Source organism: Paroedura picta, chromosome 9 (assembly GCF_049243985.1).
Source record: "Paroedura picta isolate Pp20150507F chromosome 9, Ppicta_v3.0, whole genome shotgun sequence".
Classification (NCBI taxonomy): domain Eukaryota; kingdom Metazoa; phylum Chordata; class Lepidosauria; order Squamata; family Gekkonidae; genus Paroedura; species Paroedura picta.
This window is the reverse complement of record NC_135377.1, coordinates 49,515,514-49,531,224: the sequence shown is the minus strand read 5'-3', so window position 1 is coordinate 49,531,224 and position 15,711 is coordinate 49,515,514. Positions and strand designations below refer to the sequence as shown.

General features: G+C 45.1%; 1 protein-coding gene across 3 annotated transcripts in view; it reads right to left on the bottom strand.

Moving 5' to 3' along the window:
• The window catches only part of ANKRD12 (ankyrin repeat domain 12), a 57,195-nt gene extending 46,401 nt beyond the window's left edge, over nt 1-10,794 (bottom strand). For 2 of the 3 annotated variants that reach the window (XM_077352747.1, XM_077352749.1), the window contains exon 1: nt 10,496-10,794. The gene's annotated coding sequence lies outside the window, so the exon portion shown is untranslated. Of the gene's footprint in view, nt 1-9,731; nt 10,044-10,495 lie in introns of those variants that run through there. The other variant, XM_077352748.1, reaches the window with a different exon arrangement.
• Between the last annotated feature and the right edge of the window lie 4,917 nt (nt 10,795-15,711).

The following is a 15,711-nucleotide window of genomic DNA, read 5'->3' as shown; positions in this document are numbered from 1 at the left end:
TCCATAATGAAAATAAGATCATGAGGTTGTTGAAGCATGGATCATCATGGCTAAGTTGGCCAATTCTAAAATAGGACAGAGTTGGCAAACCAACACAGCTGGTTGAAGTTTCTTGCCCTATGAACCAACCTTTATTTCAAGAGTGCGGCTGCCGGGGGCTCCCTTGTCGGCAGGGCGGGAATTGGCCGGGCCGATTGGCCCGGCTGATGGTCTGTCCGGAGGAAGGGGCCACTCGGCACCCTTACTCACCCCGGACAGAGCCCGCCCTAACTCCTCCCACTAAGCCCTTATGGCTTTATTTAGTCCGCGGCGCCCATGGCGCCATGGGCTGTGTTAAGATATTACTTTTGACTATCAATCAATCAATATTTATTTACGGTCATTCAGACCAAAATTCGAATACATGTAATTGAAAACTAAGACAATTTAAAAAGAAAGAAAACAGTTATAATACTATAAAAAACTTTTTAAAAGGTCTGACAACATAGAAACTTTAAGATGTTAGATTCAATATATAAAACATACTTTAAGTTATCAGTGACAGTTGACTCTTTGTACTTTTGAAATTGGATCAGATCGAAATTTTCTGATTCACATATATAGTGTGCAATTTCATGGCAGCAGTGCAAGATTTAGCTGTGCAAAGAGTTATTTGCCTATCTTCGTCCTGAAGCAGAACTTTGATTTTCTCCCTTTGGGAAGATCTTGGGTAGATGTTCAAAACTGGCTGAATAAATTTACATCTGATGGCATCATAAATGGGGCAGAACAGACGCACTTGTTCATTTGATTCTATCCGTCCGCTGGCACAAGGACAGTCTCTGAGCCAAATTGACTGAAGATCAAAGCAGACAATCGCTTCAGGTCGTAGGATAGCTTCAGCCAATAGAGGATCGATAACATATAACTTTTGACTATGTTATAGGTTTAGGTCATTCCATGGATCACCCTGCAACATTATATGTAAATTGCCCTAAGCCATATGAGAGGGTGGTATAAATAAATAAATAAATAAATAAATAAATAAATAAATAAATAAATAAATAAATAAATAAATAAATAAAGTTACATTATCTGTTGCCTATAGGCCTACGGATTTCTTATCAATCTTCAGAAAAGCTCTCTATTGCCCATTCAAAGAATAGAACACTTGGATGTTATGATAGCATACAAGTGCATGTTCCTGACAGAATCAAAGCCAAAGGAGATGTCATGGGAAGTCACCAAGACCAGGTCTTGTTCACTGATGATTCTCACAAAACTGATATTTCTACTAATTTTGAGCATCACCACTATCCAGTGAGGTGAGCTGCATACAACAGCTCTACAGCGTTTGAGACCATTCCAAATACAAATTATAAACAAGGAGAACTTGATAAAAGTCACTTTTACAGTAAAAACAGTGTTGTGTGGTGGACAAGAATGTCCTATCTGTTTCAAGGAAGGAAATTTTGCATTCAGGAGATGAAGCAGATATTTACAGATACCAGTCTGTCCAATTGGAGAGTGATATTAGAAGGCTCTCCCGCGGAGGGTTGATAATCCACAAATGAGATGCGTCTTCCCATCAACCTCCTAGAGCTTTGGATAAACACATTCTGATCAGGATACTGTGTTTGCCAAAACTTATCTCAATGAAAAAGGAGGACCCAGATTGCCTCTTTGTATAATGTTGATAATCAAAATCCTAACACATATGGAGAAGAATCCAGCAACAATACAGACAGAGCATGTAAAGGGGTTATTAAATATACAGGCAGATTAGCTCAGAAGACAGACCATTCAGAAGGGAAATTGGTCCCTGAAGAAATGTCTGTTTCAGCTTCTCATGCACCATTTTGGTCTCCCTCTAATCGATCTCTGCATTTTGCCAACAAACCATCAAGTGAAACTGTACTTCACCAGTTTCTTTGATCCAAAGGGTGAAGCAAAAGATACTCTAATGTTCCAGGGGCTTCTACACGAAGATGTCAGGTTGTAGTTTTGACTACGGTGTTACCTAAATTCCAGCAGATAAGCCTATCTAGACATCCCCACATACAACATTTTTCAGAGATACTGCTTTATAAAATCTCCCTCCACCACACAGATTTCCAATGCAGAGCTGCACATTGTGCTCTCAGCACATCGTTTTGGGAGGTCTCCCTAAGACATCCCTCTTCAAAGGAAGACTGGACATTGGATACTTACCCTGAAGGATCCCTCTCCTCTGAGGAAAGGAGGACATATAGTCCCTTCTGAAGTTATTGTCAGTATTCACTATTCTCTCCAGCAGGACCACTTCCGTTTACTTACCTTAATATCATTCAACTTGTTGTACTTGTTGTACCTAATGTGTGTTTATTCTTCCGCATTTATTTATTTATTAGATTTTTATACTGCTCCCCTGTATGGCTGATGGCGGTTTAGATTAGTTAACTGATTTTCGGGGATCATCAGAACTCAGAATGGAGTGATTCCCAACAGGAGACAAGTGGGAAAACTTTGTTCCTGTTTCTCTGAGGGTGGAAATCACCTACCAAGATGACTTCCTTTCCTCAGAGGAAAAAGATCCTTCATGGTAAGTTACCAATTGCTTGTTCTGGTTGTCATGTTTCAAAAAGATATTGCATATCTGGAGAAAATGTAGAAGAGGGCTACCATGATTAAGGGGTTGGAGAGTAACTCTGATATTAAGCAAGGCCAAGAAGTTGAAGGCATATCAGTTTAGAGAAAAAAGGCAAATTAAAATATGACTGAAGTTTATAAAATTATGCATGAGGTAAAGAAAGAGCACAGTGAGAATTTTTTCCTTTTCCCATTTCACATCTTGAGGTATCAGATGAAGTTGAGTGAATAGAGGTCACTATGGGAACCGGGCGAGTGAATAATTTGAAATTTATGGCCAGCATGGTTATAGCGGTGATTTTAAAGGGGAATGAGACATATTTATTGATAGGTTCATTAATGGCTTTTTAGCAAGATGACTAAATGTAGTTACTACATTCACAGGAAGTAAACCTCCGAATACCATTGCTACAAGGCAACAGTGGAAGACCTTGGTCTCTATGCTCTGTTTGCCAATCTTCCAGGGCAGCTGTGGCATGTTGAACTAGCTGGTCCACCAGTCTCATCTAGCAGGGCTGCTTTTATGGTCTGTATGTTGGCTTGGCTTAAAGATAAAGATATACTTTATTATGTGAAAATGTATGTATTTTAGATAGGAGATCAAAAACTTGTTGAGAATATAAATAGCTCTTTCAGATACACACACCTAAGAATTATGATCTGGACTTTTGGCAAGAGCCAGAGCTAAAGACAGCAATGTGGCTCAGCTGGAGCTCAACCCATAATACTTTAACAGTAATGCCATGCATCATGAGCAATTCTCTTCTGATGAAAACTGGCAACATTACAGTAACAGTAGTAGCCGCTTTCTTTTGCCAGCATAACACTGCCAATGTTGTGTGACTTGATCACATCATTCTGTAGTGCTGGCAGTGTTTCAGGAAGGCTAGCACAATGTCATAGCACTTTCCAAAGCCCCCTAACTACACCCAATGTCCAAGTTAAGATACTTCTCATCTGTGACTTAAGCCACAATACAAACAAGTGTTCTAGTCTTCCTTAGACAAGGAAAGACATACTGAGGGAAGTTTCTAAATATTTGTAAACACAAGAAAGAAAAAACAGGAAAAATAACCACAGCTACTTTTAAATGGCATTTAATACTTTAGCCTCTTAAATCTATCCTCCCCACCAGAGACATGTGACAAATTCTTATAGCGGGAACTACAGTTTACTAATGGAATTGCTTATTCTAGGTAAGAACTTCAAACTTTTGGAATGGCCAAGTTTTATTACCACTGCCTGTTAATCGTTATACATCATCATAAAGATAATTGGCAAAAGTAGTGCAAAATAATTTTCATCTCCAACGAATATTTGGCCAGTATTCTGCATCTTAACAAGACTTATATACAAAGTAGTATAACAATACTGCATATTGTTATGAAGTATTTGCTGGCATTATAAGACTACTTTCCCCCCCTGAAAAACATGTCTCCAAGTGGGGGGGGGGGTCGTCCTATACGCCGGGTGCACTTCAGTTGGGATAGACATAGCTGCCCATAGTGGCCTCCCGATGCTCGCCCGGTGCCCATAGTGACCTCTCGATGCCCGCCCGGTGCCCATAATGGCCTCCCGATGCCCGCCCACCTCATTCTACATACCATCCAGTGTCGCGCGGTATCCAGCGCGGCCACGGCGGGTCATCAGTGTGGTTGCGGCATCAGCAGCAAGACAGGGGTGCCAGCCTTTTCAGCGTGACTGGCTCGTTCTGCTTGGCGGGAAGCAGAGGCGCTCCAGCCCGCCCCTTGTCTACGCAGAGCTCGCACTTGCGCACTAGTGCCAGTCACAGGGAGATGCAGGGGCGGGCCGGGTATATAACAAACTATATTTTGAGTGGAAATGTTGGGGGGTTATCTTATACGCCCAGTCGTCTCATACACTGGCAAATACGGTAGTTAGGAAATTTTATACCTGGTCAAGTTGTTTACAAGTAGCATACATGCTATTTGTCCACTTACCTTCTCTCGTTTGTCCTGCCCCCCCACCCCAGACACTTTCGCTACTTTTCTGTTTTGTCCACTGTTTGTTATGTCTCCTTCCACCTACCCCTGACTCCTTCTAGGCTTTGTCATCCTCCTCACCCCACCCCACCCCACTCCACATCCTCACCAGGCTGTTTACTCTTCAACCTTGTGTTTGCCACAGCATTGATAAAACTGTTCTGACTGAGCAGTGATATCAGGTCTCTCTCAGCCTCACCCACCCCACAGGGTGTCTGTTGTGGGGAAAGGAAAGGGAAGGAGATTGTAAGCCGCCTTGAGCCTCCTTCGGGTAGAGAAAAGTGGCATATAAGAACCAACTCTTCTTCTTCTTCTTCTAGTGCCATCTTCTCTGCTTGACTGATGTGGTGCTACGGGCAGCAGCAGCAGCTCTCTCTCTCTCTCTCTCTCTCTCTCTCTCTCTTCCCATTTGCTTGCTCCTCAATCAGTTCATAGTCGACTACTTTGATGTTTCTCTCTGTACCCTACCACTATGCTTGCCCCTGTTCACTGTCACACCATATCTATGCTATATATAACTCCTCCTCTGAAACAACTACACTAGCTCCTTACCGTTTCCAGGCTACATTTAAAGTACCATTTTTACATTTTTAATGCCCCTTATGGCTTAAAACACACATATGTAAAGAATCCAAACTTCCTGTACAGAACCATGCATAAATTGCACTCCTCAAAATCTACTTATGGGACTATTGGTAGGTTTTTTCAGACGTGGCTCTGATTCCTTGGAACAGATTTCTGGAGATGTTTTATGGGTACCTTCTTTGTCTACTTTCTGAAAAACATGCAAGGCCATCTTTGCTTTGGTTGATACTACTGATATTTCACCAGTGACTTAATTATTTGATAATTATAGTGTTTAATTTGGTTGCATATTTTTCACCATATGAATGCTGTTTTATTATATCTTTCATATATTGGTTAGTTTGAAACTTAGAAAAGCAGGGTATAAATATTTAAAATCCACAAGTATATTCAGAAGGGTTAACAAAATTAGGGAAAAATTAGGTCAATGATAACAACATAATACTATCAATACAACTGTCACCTCTAGGTTACTAGCTAGCAATAATATAAATATAGCTATTCATGTATTCGTTCATTCATTCATTCCATTTTATACCGCCCTCCCCTGAGGCTCAGGGTGTTTCACATGGAACACGAACAACAATACATCAAATTTGGTTTTGTGTCAAGTAAAATACAGCAATAGTAACAACAACAACAACAACGAGAATAACTATTTAACAGAACAAAAATCAAACAGGTCCATGGTTCAGTTCAGGTACATGGATTCCAGGGAGGGAGGTTCAAGGGCCTAGTGGTGTTACTGGTTTCGGTCAACCTCAACCAAACACCTTGTCGAAGAGCTCCCTTTTGTAGGCCCTGCAGAACTGTTTTAGTTCCGTTAGGGCCCTGGTTTCCTCCGAGAGCTCATTTCACCAGGTAGGGGCCAGGCCAAAGAAGGCTCTGGCCCTGGTTGAGGTCAAGCAGGCTTCTTTTGGGCCAGGGATCACTAGCCAGTAGGAGGAGGCAGAGCACAAAGCTCTTTGAGGGGTGTGGGCAGTACGGCAGTCCCTCAAGTACACTAGGCCCTGACTGCATATGGCCTTGAAGGTGATTACCAGAACCTTTAGCCTGATCCAGAATTCAACTGGTAGTCCCTGTAGTTGTTGGAGGATGGGCTGGATGTGGGATCTCCATGGTGTTGCTGTGAGGACCCTCGTCGCTGCATTATGGACCAGCTGTAGTTTCCAAATCAAGGCTAAGGGCAGACCTGCATAGAGCAAACTGTAGAAGTCCAGTCTAGAGGTGACTGTCGCATGGATTACTGTGGCTAAGAGTTCTGGAGCCAAGTAGAGCACTAGTAGTTTGGCTTGGCGAAGGTGGCAAACTGCCTGCTACGCTACTCTCATGACCTGAGCGTCCATTGAAAAGGAAGCATCCAGGATCACGTCCAGGTTTCTGGTGGAGTGAGCCACTGAGAGCTGCAACCATTCAGGGAGGGTAGACCCGCTTCCTCACATGGTCCCTTCCTGCCCAGACATAGGACCTCCGCTTTTGAAGGATTGAGCTTCAGACAACTTGCTCTATGTGAGTCCACCCTTGACCCAGAAATTACAACTGGTCCAAAATGTCTGGGTCTTTACAAGGACTCTGTGGAGAGCCCACGATTGAGCTGTTCTTCAGTAGCTGCATTGGTTGCCAGTTGAGTCCTGGATCAGGTTCAAGGTATTGGTTTTAACCTTCAAAGCCTTATGCAGTCTTGGACCTGCACATATAAGAGCCTGGCTCTCTGATTACACCTCCTAAAGAGCACTTTGCTTAGCCATTTTCAACTTATTGGGGGTCTCTGGCCCCAGAAGAGTGTGCCTGGCCTCAATCTGAGCCAAGGTCTTTTCAGCCTTGCCTGCATCCTGGTAGAATGAATTGCTAGCAGAGATCCAGGCCCTTTCAGAACTGTAAAAGGCATTCTTCCACCGGGCTTATGACTGAAGCCAAGGCTCTGTCATTTGAACAGACACCCCTACCCTTTCCACCCCCACCATCCTAGTTAAATCCAATCTATCTGCCCACAGGTTGCAGTGACAGAGCATGTTCTTATATACAGTATTTGCTGGCGTATAAGACCCCCCCCCTGAAAAACATGCCTCCAAGTGGGGGGTCATCCTATACGCCGGGTGCACTTCAGTTGGGATAGACATAGTTGCCCATAGTGGCCTCCCAATGCCCGCCCACCTCATTCTACATACCATCCAGTATCGCGCGGTATCCACCTCAACTGCGGCGGTTCATCAGCGCGACCGTGGCAAGCATCAGCAGCGAGACGGGTGCCAGCCTTTTCAGCGTGACCGGCCCGTTCTACTCGGCGGGAAGCAGCAGCGCTCCGGCCCGCCCCTTGTCTACGCAGAGCTCGCACATGTGCACTAGTGCCGGTCACAGGGAGATGCAGGGGTGGGCTGGGTATATAACAAACTCTATATTTTGAGTGGAAATGTTGGGGGTCGTCTTATACGCCGGCAAATACGGTAGTTATTTTAACTGACATGGTTTTAAATGTAAATGTTTATATTTTCGTATGAAATTTTAAACTGTTGTTAGCTGCCTAGAGACCGCCACTAGAAAGGGGTGTCCTCGAAATAAAAAATTAAAAATCTGCTTTGCATGCAGATTGTCCATCCCCAGCACTCTTATTTAAAATAATTAAGTAGCAAGGGATATGCATTTCATTTGCCATAGTTTCTCAGTCACCTAGTTTGCAGAAATCCTCTTGCAGTTCTTTATAACCCAGGATGGTGAAAACCACCACCTGCAAACTTGGATAACTACACCTATTTCTAGATCATGCATGAACAAATTAAAATGCAATGGTTTCAATATCTATCCTTGTGGATCCTGCTGCTCGCTTCTTCCTATTGTGAGATCTGTTAGACATCAATGGTCATCAGCTACATGTGTTATGACAGGAAAAGTTCCTCCCCAACATTCAGCCTGGGAGGATTTGCCTCCTTTACACAAACCATATATTACTTCAACAGATGATACTGGGTATAATGAATCTATCCTAGTATTGTTCTTCAACTCCCATTATAGCTTTAAAAAGGTTCATGGATTGGGCTTGACTTCATCATAAGGAATATGTAGCACCAGAAAATAAACATCCTCTCAGGTGCACTATGAGAGCTCCCCTAGAATGTTTGGCTTGGTTCCACTTGCTTAAGCTCTATGCATTGTTTCACTGGAGTTCCTTGACAGTACAAACCACACAAGGCATAACTATCTCTGATTTATAGCAGGAAATAAATATTGGAAGATGATCTCTATATCCCTCTCAGGTTAGTCATGTAGGTCTATATTCTATTGAAGTTCCAGTGGAATTTGATTCTCACTATCTATATGGTTAGAACATGTGTATAGATAATATCAGCCTATTCATATATTATGTTTTGCCAGACATATACCTAATATTTTATATTACTTTTATTTACTTGGGTAACCCACAATCTTTGTTTACTTTTATGAACAATTCACAACTACCCGATTTCATAGACATATCATTGTTCTTGATTCAGAGCTCAAAGTTTAAAGAATTAAAGTGCAACATCCAGATACCTGTTAGCTCTGGGCTTTCAATATGCTGTTTTTCAGCCTGATTCTACCTAGTTTTAGTAAAGTTTACATGTATTATTTAGGTTTCCAATGTCTATGGCAGGGGTGGCCAAACTATCCATGGACTACAATGACCATGAGTGCCTGCTAGCATGGTGTTGGCAGAGGTTCATGGTAATTGAAGTTCATGGACATCTGGAGAGCCACAGTTCAACCACCCATGGTCTATGGGGTGTATTATTTCCCGCCACGAGCCTACCCAGGGAGTGGCAGGAAAGAAATCAAATAATAATAATAATAATAATAATAATAATAATAATAATAATAATAATAGTATTCTAAAAAGACAGAAGTGTTAAACTCCATGAAATCATCACAACCAATTTCCAAGTATGAAAACAGTATACCTTATTAAAGCATATTACTTTGTGTCCCCATCCAGGATAAAGACAGGTTATAAATTTAGTAAATCAATAAAGAACTTTGGCTTTGAACACAGCTCGGTGTAAGCTGTATATAATCATTTTGTTTACAAACCACAGAACTTGTGTTGAACCACAGGTTTGGGCTAACCTAAGGTAAGCCATTTTTAGATTTCTCACCCTTTACCTGAATGTTTAAGAAGAGTCCCTGGAACATTAGCATATCATTTCTTTTTTCGTGTAAACCGCCCTGAGCCTTTGGGAGGGCGGTATGCAAATACAACAAACAAACAAACAGTCGTTCCCTATACTCCAGAATCACCGTTGAAAACTTACTGCATATTCATTGGTGCTCGCTCTCTGTCCCCTCCCTCCAGCAGCCTGTACAGACGCGCGCAAACACACACACACACACACACCCCCTACCGCCTCTTCCCTTTACAAAAGGCTGACAATGCTGCAAACCAGAGAAGTCGGTGCTATCAGCATTATTATTATTATCCACTGAACGCGATTAGCCTCCTGCACGCCCTCCCCAAAAACATAAGCCTCGGCAAGGGGCGGAGACCACGACAGAAAACATTATTACCAGGCACGGCTCCACAAGGAGGCAGGAGCGCTGACAGCAGCGGCAGCCATGGCTCCGGCAGCAACCGTGACAGCCGGGGGACGAGGGAGCACGACCGCGGCCGGAGAGCCCGAGCCCCTTCCTGCGCCCGCCGACCCCCGCGCACCACCCCGCGGGAGGCGTGTCAGGAGCGCTCGGAGGCCGCCGGAGCGTGTCCCGCCCCGGCTTAGCGGGGTCGCAGTGCCTCCATTTACGAGGAAAGGCAGCGCAAGAAAGGGGGTGGGAAGGGGGAGTGTTCTCCCGCCGCCCTCGCCCCCCTCGACGCGGCGGCTGGCGGGCAGAGCAAGGCGTAAGGCGAGCCCGCCCCAGCCGCGGCCGACCCGGACCCCCTTCCCGGAGGGAGTCGCCGGGGAAGGGGCGCTGGAGGGGGCTAAAGCAGCAGGGTGGGCTTCCTTCCACACCCCGGCGGGAGGCGCCGAAAGGGGCGGGGACTCACACACTCACCTCCGCAACAGACAAGGAATCACGGCTAGTAAAGGGGGGGGGGGGAGGAAGGAAGGAAAGAGCGGGTTTGACACGCACGCCCGGGGCACCAGCAGGGACAGACAGGGGGACGCGCCCCCCGAGCGGGTCTCCCGCCGCTGCCCTCCTCGCCCAGCCAGGGTGGCATCCACGTTCCCTGCCGCGGTCCCTTCCTCCTTCCCCCTCCCTCCGGTGACGACTTCGGTGGCTTCCTCGCCTCTCCTTGCCTTGGCGGAAGGGAGGCGGCTCCTCGCCAGACTCACCGTTCGCGGAACAACAGCCGAATTCCTCAGCCGGCGCCGTTCCGACAGCCACAGCGAGAGTCGGGTTTTGGCGACACCCCTCCCCTCAGTCGCTCCCCTTCCCTTCGCTGCTCCCACCTCCCCTCAAGACCGTCAGAATGTCGGTTTGTCACTAGCCTTTCGGATTGGCTGGAGAATCACGTGATCACAGACGGGCCCGAGAAACTGGTAGGCGCCGCCGCCGTGAGCGTTAAAGGGAGGGGGGGGGAGGAAGGAGCCGGAGCCAACGTCACAATCCCCCCACCCTTTTTCAGAACCTTCCCAGCAGGCCAAATTAGAAGCCCCAGTGTCTTCCTCGCATGCGGATGTCGCCGAGGAAGGGGGGTTAAGAATAACGGGACCTGAGGCGGTTAAGGGGTGGAGTCAGAAGGCAAGGGCGGGTGCGCAGGCGCCGTGGTTGTCTCGTTCGCTTCTTGAGCGGTGCGGCTGGAACTTTCTGGAAATAGCGGCTGCGAAGACCAAAGATAGGTAGGTAGCAGGAGGAGAGCGTCGCTTCTTCTGGTGAATACAGTAACAACCCAGCCATCTTCGCTTCGGAGCTACGCATTCCGGTTATGCCTTTTCCCTGGAAGGGCTTTCCGGCAGCCGTGGCGCAGTGAGTTTTACTCAACGGCGACTGCGCATGCGCGGAGGATTGGCAGGGAGTTCCTGCGCGGCATCCTAAAAACAAGCGCAGGAGGGGGCGCCCTTCTTTTTTGTTTGTTCACCAAGCCGCATCATCAGGCTCGGGCGGGGCGTCTTCAAACCGCGGCAGGCTTTGTGCGCAGACAAACGGTGCACGAAGGAAGACTTGAGCTGCTGCAGCCTTTTGTCTGAACAGCGCCGTCGACCGTGTTTTGTGGTCTTCGCAACAGAGAAGAAAAAAACGTTCATGAACCAAAATGGGCCATAAAAAAGGTAAAGGTATCCCCTGTGCAAGCACCGGGTCATGTCTGACCCTTGGGGTGATGCCCTCCAGCATTTTTATGGCAGAATTTTCATGGTTTGCCAGTGCCTTCCCCAGTCATTACCGTTTACCCCCCAGCAAGCTGGGTACTCATTTTACCGACCTCGGAAGGATGGAAGGCTGAGTCAACCTTGAGCAGGTTGCTGGGATTGAACTCCCAGCCTCATGGGCAGACAGCTTCAGATAGCATGTCTACTGCCTTACCACTGTGCGCCACAAGAGGCTCATTAAAATGGGCCATATGGGCCATGTTTATATGCAAAACATTCTTCAAACACAAGTTGCTGTCTTTTATGATCATGTAACTGTTCTAAGTGATTTGGCCCAAATGACTGGCTGTTCTTTTTCAGAACTTAAGGTGTGTAAGAGCTTAAAGTGTAAGAGCCTCTTGTGGTGCAGAGTGGTAAGGCAGCCGTCTGAAAGCTTTGCCCATAAGGCTGGGAGTTCAATCCCAGCAGCCGGCTCAAGGTTGACTCAGCCTTCCATCCTTCCGAGGTCGGTAAAATGAGGACCCAGCTTGCTGGGGGGTAAACGGTAATGACTGGGGAAGGCACTGGCAAACCACCCCGTATTGAGTCTGCCATGAAAACGCTAGAGGGCGTCACCCCAAGGGTCAGACATGACTCGGTGCTTGCACAGGGGATACCTTTACCTTTATATGAAAGTGTATGAATGGCCACCACAACCAGGCAATTGTTTTTGAAAGCTTTATCATTTATTTATTTATTTATTATATTTCTATACCGCCCTCCCCAGAGGCTCAGGGCAGTTTACATTAAACTTATAAACAATACATGGAACAGTATTAAAGATGGATGCTCCTTATAAGGTGGCATTCGACCTCTGGTATAGGCTTGGAGTGCAACCCAGGCTGCCTTTTCTTATTTGCCGGTGTCTGCTTGTGATCTGCTAGTTGCAAGATAAAATCTCTGGGAGAGTGGAAAAGAATGTATAACATAACCTGACAAAATACTGCTGTAAATTAAGTTACTATTCACCAGTTTGGGTTTAACTTTTTTTAGGTAGCATTTGTTGGAACACAGTGAAGCAGTGCCCCCAGTTTTACACACAAATATAAAAGCAGTTTGACAAGGCTGTGTTTGACAGAGTTCACTTGAACTTTTAATTATGCTTGTGTGACAAGCTTTTCTGGACTGTTTTGAAATACACATGGCATGGCTTCCAACAAAACAATGTAAAATGTCATCAACTTCCTTTTAAAGTACTAGGGCAGTGGTCCCCAACCCGTGGGCCGCGGCCAGGCCTTGGCACCGGGCCGTGGCTCCTTCTTCCCTCCCCCCTCCCGAAGCGAGAAGCTCGCCAGGCCGTGCGCAAATCGGCCGCCAAAGTGGCCGATTAGCTCGCGGCCCGGCAAGCTTCTCGCTTCGGGAGGGGAGTGAGGAGAAGCTTGCCGAGCCGCAAGCTAATCGGCCGCTTTAGCTTTAGCGGCCGATTTGTTCGTGGCCCGGAGGGGCCGGGAGGGAGAGCCACGGCCGCCACCGGCGCAAACACACCTGCACGGGCCCCCGGGCCACCCTCTCCCTGGACTCCGGAGCAGCGGTCCGCAGCGAGTGTAAGCTTGCAGACCGCTGTACTAGGGTATGGACACTTTACACAAGGTACATGTTAATAGGACCTTATTGGTTCTGAACTTTACTGAAAACCATCAACCTGATTCTGTCAACAATCTGCATTGTCATATAGGGTGCTCTGTAGGTCTCTCTCCTGTCACTCTGCTCATAAATCAAATATGAAAGCTTGTAAAATGAATGAGTGAAAAATTTTGTGCTCTTTCCACACACCATACCAAAATCATAGCTGCTCTGAGTGTTCTGTCTCCTCCCAAATTCTGTTCCCCTCATGCACTTCCCCAGATCTTCAGTATAAAAAGTAAATTGCAGTAACTAATTTTTTTTACTCACTGAGAGTTGGATAATTCTGAAGTTATTTTACAAATAATTATTCCAAATCATTTTTAACTGAAAGAGGAAAAGACATGTAAAATGTACACATTGTGGTTACAAGACTGTTTCTACAAAGCTACGGGAACTAATTCTGAACTTAGAGGAGGTGAGAGGAAAATCAGATACTATATATAATATAATCATAGAATAATAGATTTGGAAGGGACCTCATGGGTCATCTAGTCCAACTCCCTACAATATGCAGGACACTTACAACCCTATCGCTCATCCACTGTAACCTGCCACCCTCTTAAGCTTTTACAGAATCAGCCTCTCCGACAGATGGCTATCCAGCCTCTGCTTAAAAATTTCCAAAGATGGAGAACCTACCACCTCTCAAGGAAGCCTATTCCACTGAGAAGCCGCTCTGTCAGGAACGTCTTCCTGATGCTTCAACGGAATTTCTTTTGAATTAATTTCATCCCATTCGTTCTAGTCTGTCCCTCTGCGGCAAGAGAAAACAACTCTGCTCCATCTTCTATATGGCAGCCTTTTAAATATTTGAAGATAATTATCAAATTCCCTCTCAGTGGTCTCCTCTCCAGGCTAAACAGACCAAGTTCCCCCAACCTTTCCTCATATGTCTTGGTCTCCAAACCCCTCACCATCTTTGTTGCCCTCCTCTGGACACGCTCTAGTTTCTCTACATCCCTCTTCAACTGGGGTGCCCAAAACTGAACACAGTACTCCAAGTGAGGCCGAACAAGAGAAAAGCGGTACCATCACTTCCTGTGATCTGGACACGATACTCCATTTGATACAGCCCCAAATCCAATTTGCTTTTTTAGCCACTGAGTCACACTGTTGACTCATGTTCAATGTATGGTCTACTTAGACTCCTAGATCCTTTTCGCATATGCTACTGCCAAGACAAGTCTCCCCCATCCTATATTGGTGTGTTTGGTTTTTCCTACCTAAATGCAGAACTTTACACGTGTCCCTATTGAACCATTTTATTCAGTTTAGCCCACTTCTCGAGCCTATATATATATAAGGAAGGAAGGACAGTTTATCCATTGGATTGGAACTTTGATTATTTGGTTAATTAAGAATGGTGGTGGTAATGTAATAAGAGATTTTAACCAGATCTGCTTTTTGTACTATTCTCTGGCCTCTTGTACAGTATGTCATGCACACTATGGAGTTTGTGCACAGTGGTTCTTAAGCTTTTAACTCGTGACTTCCTGCAAGCATACAATATTATAATTGAATAATCCCTCCCTATTTCTCCGCACAAGGCATCTGAATATGGATTTTACTAACAGACAATTAAAAAATTTAAAGGACAGGAACACATGGCTATAATCCTGCCCTTTTAAAATTCAGCCGCAGAATGTCTACCTAAAGGACAGCACAATTTTCAGAAAAGGCTCCGCTAAGTTGCCCTCTACATCTCTGAGACACTGCTACACTCCCCCCCCCCCAAAAAAAAAAACACACACACATGTACTGTGGCTGAAAGGGAGGGCTGCACTAGCAGGAGGTCCCGGGAGAATGTGAGATGGTGAACAGACTCAAATGAAAAAGAACAGGAGGATATAAAAATGTACTCTAGAAAAGGCAGTCTTACCTGATTGTATTTACAATATACATCTGTACAGCACAGTGACATTCAATAAGAACCTGGTGCCTGATCGCTATCAGTCAGATATTCAAAGTTAGGCTGATTCCCTGGGAAAGCTTATATTAACAGGCTGAGCATCTTGTGGAGCCAGGTCTTAAATTGTGATGTGTTATCAGCCCATCACCCACCCCACCATAAATACACTACATTACTTTTCAGCCATTTTTACTAACCAGCTTTAAGGTTAATCCTACAATTCCTTGTAACACTAAAAATATTAATCTGGTTAATTGGACTGTTAATAAGGAAAATAATTCTTTAAAGTGTATTGTAAACAACAATTCATACTCATTACACACTATAGTGAACTGTTTAATAGAACTCCCAAGATCCACCAAGCCAGACCCAAACATAAAATGACAGCTTGTTGAGTGGAGGCCGACAGGAGTAAGCCAGAGAAATGGCACATGTCATTAAAAGATATATAGTCCCTTCTATATAGTGCTTTAATCAGCATGGAGAGTAAGGAACTCAGTGACACTTTGAGCCACTGCTAAAACATACTACTGAAGAATATAAAAACATCTGTTGGAAGAACAGCTTTTAGGTGCTTTAAAGATACTCGAAAGATTTTGCATTCACCATAATGAAACGAAATATAACCTCCCAAATGTTTACATCAATAGATTACTGTTCAATTTAA